This window comes from Gobio gobio (genome assembly GCF_949357685.1).
Source record: "Gobio gobio genome assembly, chromosome: 19".
Classification (NCBI taxonomy): domain Eukaryota; kingdom Metazoa; phylum Chordata; class Actinopteri; order Cypriniformes; family Gobionidae; genus Gobio; species Gobio gobio.
The window spans coordinates 46,738,771-46,745,319 of record NC_137112.1 but is presented as its reverse complement, the minus strand read 5'-3'; the positions used below and the strand labels follow the sequence as shown (position 1 = coordinate 46,745,319).

The window sequence follows — 6,549 nt, the reverse complement described above, 5'->3', positions numbered from 1 at the left end:
TTGTAGTCAAACTTTTTTAGCCTTTGCATTTTGTTTGATATTCTATAATATACACTTGAAGACAATAAAGCTCAAACCTGTGCTGAAGTATATTATTCTTTGCCTGTTTTATTGTCTTCAGAGCACATTGACTGTAGAAGTTGAGCTGTAACTGCAGAACTCTTGAGTTGAACATCTTGTGGGAACCTGAAATGTCCTGCGTCCCCACATTCATAAAGATGAATATAAGTGACCTCACTGGCAGATGGCAGAGGAGAACATCCCACCATCCACTCATCATCACAGGATTGTTCAAAACTCAGAGGCTTCTGATTGGCTGAGAGGAGTGAGGTGTGAGTATAAATGGAAGCTGAAGATGAGACGACATTTCCCAGCGAAGACACTTCAGTCCAAACTGAGCTTGAGCTTCAACAGTCATGGCGACCTACATGGACGTGTCTTTCCAGAGCAGCCTCAAGACTCAACATGTTCAACACGCAAGGTGAGATCTTCAGAAACTCATGGATGCCTGAAGCGTTATCTTCTGCTGTTTTATTCAGTGTTGATGAACTAAAGTCATCGTGTTGTTGTTTTCAGATGCATTCTTACATGTTTGGAAAGAAAGTGTGGCAACAGTTTGGAGAAGCTCAGATCTGCTCTTGGAGAGTATCTTCAGAACGGCATCCACACCTCAGATCTTCTGGACAGGGCCGTGTCCTTCATCAGCCTCAGACCACTTTTACTTTCCCATGACGGCTACTCCAAATATTCCCGTGATATCCTGCGTCTTTTCCCGGATCACACAGAGGATGTAGCAGCGTTGTGCTCTGAAGAATGAACATCACCTGGAAAACTCTTCACACAAACTGCTCTTAGAAGAAAGACTCAACATTAAGAAGACTTGAAGATCTCTCACTAATGCCTTAACTCGTGTATATAACTTTAGGTTTTAATGATTGTTGGATTTATATTTCTTGCTCAAAAGAATATTTTTATATTTTTGTTTTTACAAATGCTGTTTTATGCATTATATGCATTATTTCTGGCAGTTATACTGCAATATCTTAATCTTTGCGTTTGTGAATGAATGCTGTTTTCATTTAAACTTCATGAAGAGATTTTAACCCCAAACTCCTTTAATGGAGTAAATGTTGTTGTGATTCAACAATGATCTCAAGCCGTACAAATGGACAACTGCGTCCAAAAGAGAGAAAATAAAATTAGTTTCTTTGTTTACAATTTCCATTTCTGTTTCTTATTTGATGTGTTATGAAGATTTCCTGCTCAATAACAGGTCAGGCTCGCACATATAAAATATGCCTCATGTTTCCGCTCTCAGGTTGAACACAGAAATGCATTTGATCATTTCACTCACGCATTAAATGCATTAACTATCAAAAGTGCATTTTAAGTCAGTGATTCCTCGATCTGGAGTTCATGTATCCCAGGATTACTTAAACCAGTTCCAGAAGGTGCTTGGACATTATTTATGTTGCTTTATAAAACAGAAATTATGACTTAAAATATTAGGGCTTTCAATAGATTCAAGTGCCCAATAGTAGGATAATCATTATTAATGCCCAGATATTTCGATTCTTAAAAAAAAAGAAAAGAAAACTAATGTGCAACTTGTATGCATTAGTATGGAGTGACATGGAGATGGAAAAGTATGAAATGGAGGAAAAAATATATTTCAGTGCTTTTGCATTCCCTGTGAATCTTTGTGTTCGCATGGCAAACTTTTGTGTTGTTTTGAGTTTCTCAGGGGAAAGCAAAGAGAGAATGCAAAAGCAGTGACATTATTATTTCCCCTCTTATCTCATATTTATTTCTTCTCATGTCCCTGTCGAGCCTCCGTACATGTGTGTGGATGACACGTCTAATCTGCCTTTACCTGCTATCAGATATTTCCCACTTCTGAAGTCGTGATTACGAGCTCATCGCATTCATATTTTGACTTGAGAGGGCGTTCATGTCCAATGTTTAACTAGGAAAGTAATATTTATGATAATAGTGAGGGCAGCAGAACTACAGACCCCTAAAGGATGGTGATGGGCAAAAAATAAAACAGGAGGAAAATGAGGCAATACATCATCAATTCTACTTCCAAAATGTGTTTTTGTCTTATTCTGATTCACTACGGTAAGATTATTAATAAGTGTTTATATTTTAGACTTGAGTGGATGGTTTTCACAGGAAATTGTGTACATGCGTCAGTCGCCCGTGTGTCTCGTCCGATCCTATCCGTGAGTAAAGTTGCTCTGGTGTAGTGACAAACATAGATATACATAATAAAGGCTAGAAGTCTTACGGCGGAGTCTCTAATGTCATCACCGGCGGCCATCTTGTCACAGGCCAGTTTTCTGGAGGGCTCTGTGGCTCCTGATGTAAGGTGAGTGATCTGAACACAAATACTCTTATCTCGCTGAAATCTTGACGGATTTACAAATGGTTTGGTTTCTTATGAACGTTATTAACGTAGCTATATTTCTGGATGCTTGAACAAATTATGAATAATTATTCATAAGTATGCAGTGTCATAACTACATCTCTGACGTTTATAACAAACCAAACAGTTTGAATCATGTTTTGATAAATGCTGTTTCAACTACGTCATAATGACCATTTATGTCTGTAGTGTTAGTTAGCTTTAGCATAGCATACAGATAAGAGATTAGCCTGATAGGTTAGTTTATACACTATATATATTATTATTATTATTAAGCTATTATTATTGATTAACTGTTAATCAAGTGTAAGAAAGTACGTTTTAATGTGCACTCATTTCTTTTCATACACAATATTTAGTAAGCTACGCATATTTTAAATGAATATCATTGTTATATACTAAGAGTAATCATTAACTGACAGTTTGGGAAGACCCGGTTTGTCATGACTCTGAGTTTGCAGCGTTTTCATGAGAAATTCAGTGAAAAATGTGGAAACATGTTTGTTATTTTGGCTTATTTTCATTCCAGACAAAGAAGAAGAAGAAGAAGAAGAAGAAGAAGAAGAAGAAGAAGAAGAAGAAGAAGAAGAAGAAGAAGAAGAAGAAGAAGAAGAAGAAGAAGAAGAAGAAAAGAGTCGGTCATGTAAGATATAATGACATTAATAATCACAGAAGATGTCAGGTGTTCAGTTGATTGTTTTATTGCAGCAGAAATACATTCACTGAACTGCTTTAGTGTTTTAAAACTTCAGTTGCCTTCACAGAAAGACACAAATGATCACGTGATCAATTAAAATGACAAATGCCACAATGAGAAAGTTTGTCATGAGAATATAACCCTTCACAGAAGGATCAATGACGGCTGTATACAGTACAGGAGAAGATTCAGAGAGCGCTGAGAACCAACACACACTTACAAACCCTTCAAACTGGGTCAATATGAATATGATCTATATAGACCAAAGAGGAAAAGATCAAATATGAATCATAAAGTCTCTGTAAAATGGTAATCTCAGAGGGAGACAAATATGAGCCCAATTTGAGCCACTTCATATAAACAGCACAGAATTCATAACGCATCGCATTCATATCAAGAAATTATAACATTTCATAACATTTTCTGTGTAAATTGATCAGCTTTTAGGACAAAGCTTGAGTATGTTAAATCAAACTGATTATAAAATAATAAAGAAATGTTTTTCTTCACATCTCTTGAAGATTTATCAAATGTAAGTCAATGTTGTCTAATGTAGACGTCAGTATATATTCCCATCAGAGAAAGAGATCAAATATAAATCATAAAGTCTCTCTATGAAGATCGTCTCAGAGGAAATTAAAACATAACCCCAATTTGAGCCACTTCATATAAACAGCACATAATTAATAATGGAGCATACATACATTAATATCAAGAAATGATAACATTTCATATAACATGTGCTGTGTAAATCAACTCTTTCTCAGCTTGAGTCTGATATCAGATTATAAATGGCCTTTAAAATAATAAAGGAAGCGTTTCCTTCACATCTCATGAAGATGCATTTCATGTAGAAGTCAATGTTGTCTAATGTAGACGTCAGTTTATGTTCCCATCAGGAACTCTTGACAGGAAGTCTTCACAGAAGATCGGATCATCAGAGCACTTTGCAGTGCAAATATCTCTTCCAAACTGGAACTCATGAAACACTTTTTGTCCAGAAGAGAAGCTGAAGCGCCACATCCACTGAGTCTAGTGTAGACGTTCAGTATGTGCTGCTGTTGCTGTAAGGCTCTACCACGGCCTCCAGATGGCGCTCTTGTTGACATTCATCTCTTTGCTGAAGGTGTTCTGGTCTGGGCCGCTCAGCCGAGGCAGGACACTTTCCCTCCTGTTCTGATCACATGATGTCTGCAGCTTCTGGAAGAGCTTCAGCAGTCTTCTCTGGCTCTGTGTCTTCATCTCATCTGTGGACAGGAAGTGCTCGCTCTCTCACACACACACACACCTGGAGAAGCCTTGATTGACAGCATGTGAGCCGGAACGGTGGCGCTCCAGGGGGTCAGTTGAGCGTCATCTCCAGGATATCTGCTTTCTCCAGCTGGGAATCAGGAACTCTGGAGCCAGAAGACACTTGAGCTGCTCGATGCTGCTGTCCATAACATCTCTGCAGAGCATCTTCTCCACTATTGGCTTTCTCAGATCTGCAAATCAAGACAGAAAAGCATCAGGAAAGTGGCCTTGGAATAAGCCAGTGATGGAGAAGAGCCGTGAAAGCTGCTGCAGTGATGTTGCTGTAAGTAGGATGTGAATGGACCTTGTTGTTGAGAGGGAGATGCTCCTTTGAGATGATTGTAGGTGTCATGTCTGGATCTCTGTGCTGTAGATCTCTCTGTGCAGAGCCAGTCTGATGTGCTCCGGCTGCAGCTCCTCTATTTATACTCACAAATCTCCATATGAATGTGTGAGGCTTGAGCTTCAAGGAGTTTCCCACAGTTTGGAGCCAATGGAAGAGCTGGAACAGACAATGAGGGATGTGGGCCGCCACATGCTCAACGCTCCTCTATCAGTGTCTCAGGGGAGAATCTGGGAAAGTGCTGACCTGTAGAGCTCATGTTCACATCAGAGTCACTGAAGCTGCTCATCATGAGACACACGTGGCGTCAGTGACACCGGCATCATCTCAGTCCACAGATGAGCATCTCAACATCACATCATTCCTGCACATCTCATCTCCATCACTGTGAGCTTGTAAATGAGCAGTTTTCATCTGCGTTCCCGAGTTTAATATCAAACTAGAATAATATTATAACCAATTAGATCAAGTCAAATCATGCTTTATTTATGGAGCGCATTTAAAAACAACAGAAGATGAACCAAATTACTGTACAGCTTAAGAATAAAGTTTAAACTTGAGAAAAGCAGAACAAGAATCATAGAACAAAATACTGAATAATGAAATACAATGTGTGTGTGTGTGTGTGTGTGTGTGTGTGTGTGTGTGTGTGTGTGTGTGTGTGTGTGTGTGTGTGTGTGTGTGTGTGTGTGTGTTTGTGTGCATAAAGTTAAACATTTCAAGTCTTTTACAGAAGTGCAGATATTTAGTGTGTGATTTATGATGTTCAGCAGTGACGTCACACACTCATGATGAAGCAGATCTCATGTGAGGTTCCCACACTGACTCTCTGTCTTCACATCAATGGAGCACAAAAGCATCAGAGTCCTGAATGGAGCATTAGTGCGGCTGAAGACTCTGTTCTTCCTCACGTCACACACCATCTGGAGGAAACCAGTCCGTCAGTTATCACACACTTTCTGTCATGCAAATATGCCATTTTCCTCCATATTCAATGTATTATGGAATATGCAAAAATAACTTTGATTTTTTTTGCATCAAATAAGATTTGAGTTGCATTTGTGAGAGATGTTTGTGTTTAGATTACAAAAGTTTCTTAAGCACCTGATGCAAAAGCTCAAAGTCATTGTAAAAGTTGATGATGCGTAAAGGAAAATAAATAGTTATTCTGGACACACTGCTGATGACATCATGAGTGACATCATCAGACCATCTTGTCAAGCTCGTGTGTGTGTGTGTTTGTGTGTGTGTGTGTGTGAATATCCATAAGCATGTCAACTCCCGTGTGTGTGTGTGTGTGTGTGTGTGTGTGTGTGTGTGTGTGTGTGTGTGTGTGTGTGTGTGTGTGTGTGTGTGTGTGTGTGTGTGTGTGTGTGTGTGAGATATTGGGGTTGTGTTGGGGTTTATGATGCTGATGACACTAGAACTGTGACTCTGTTCTCCAGAGTTTCCCACACTGAGCCACAAACACAACAATAGAAGTGTGTCTATTCACATGATAATGAGTCTTAATGCAGGACAGATTCCCTACGAGCTTTCTCACGCCTCTGATGCTCAACACTTGTGACAATAAATTATGTTTTATTAACAAGGTTTGGGAGAAGTTCAGATAATTGACACTCAGCCAGTCAACAATAGGTGTATATACAGCAGTCCTACCTCTGTTTGTGGACAGTTATCAGCGACCCCTCCACCACCCCTGATCCTCACTTTAACTCTAAACCACTTTCATATACGGGGGCGGGGGGTTCAGGCCTAAATCCAAGCCTGAAGTTACAGTTACAGCAA

At 39.3% G+C, this 6,549-nt stretch overlaps 1 pseudogene across 1 annotated transcript; it reads right to left on the bottom strand.

The window, feature by feature from the left end:
* Positions 1-4,199: 4,199 nt before the first annotated feature.
* Positions 4,200-4,770, bottom strand: LOC307143069 (transcription factor HES-5-like; annotated as a pseudogene). Its single transcript has 2 exons — positions 4,723-4,770; positions 4,200-4,607 (listed from the first exon to the last, which is right to left on the bottom strand). The product of its transcript is annotated as a transcription factor HES-5-like (transcript).
* Positions 4,771-6,549: the final 1,779 nt, after the last annotated feature.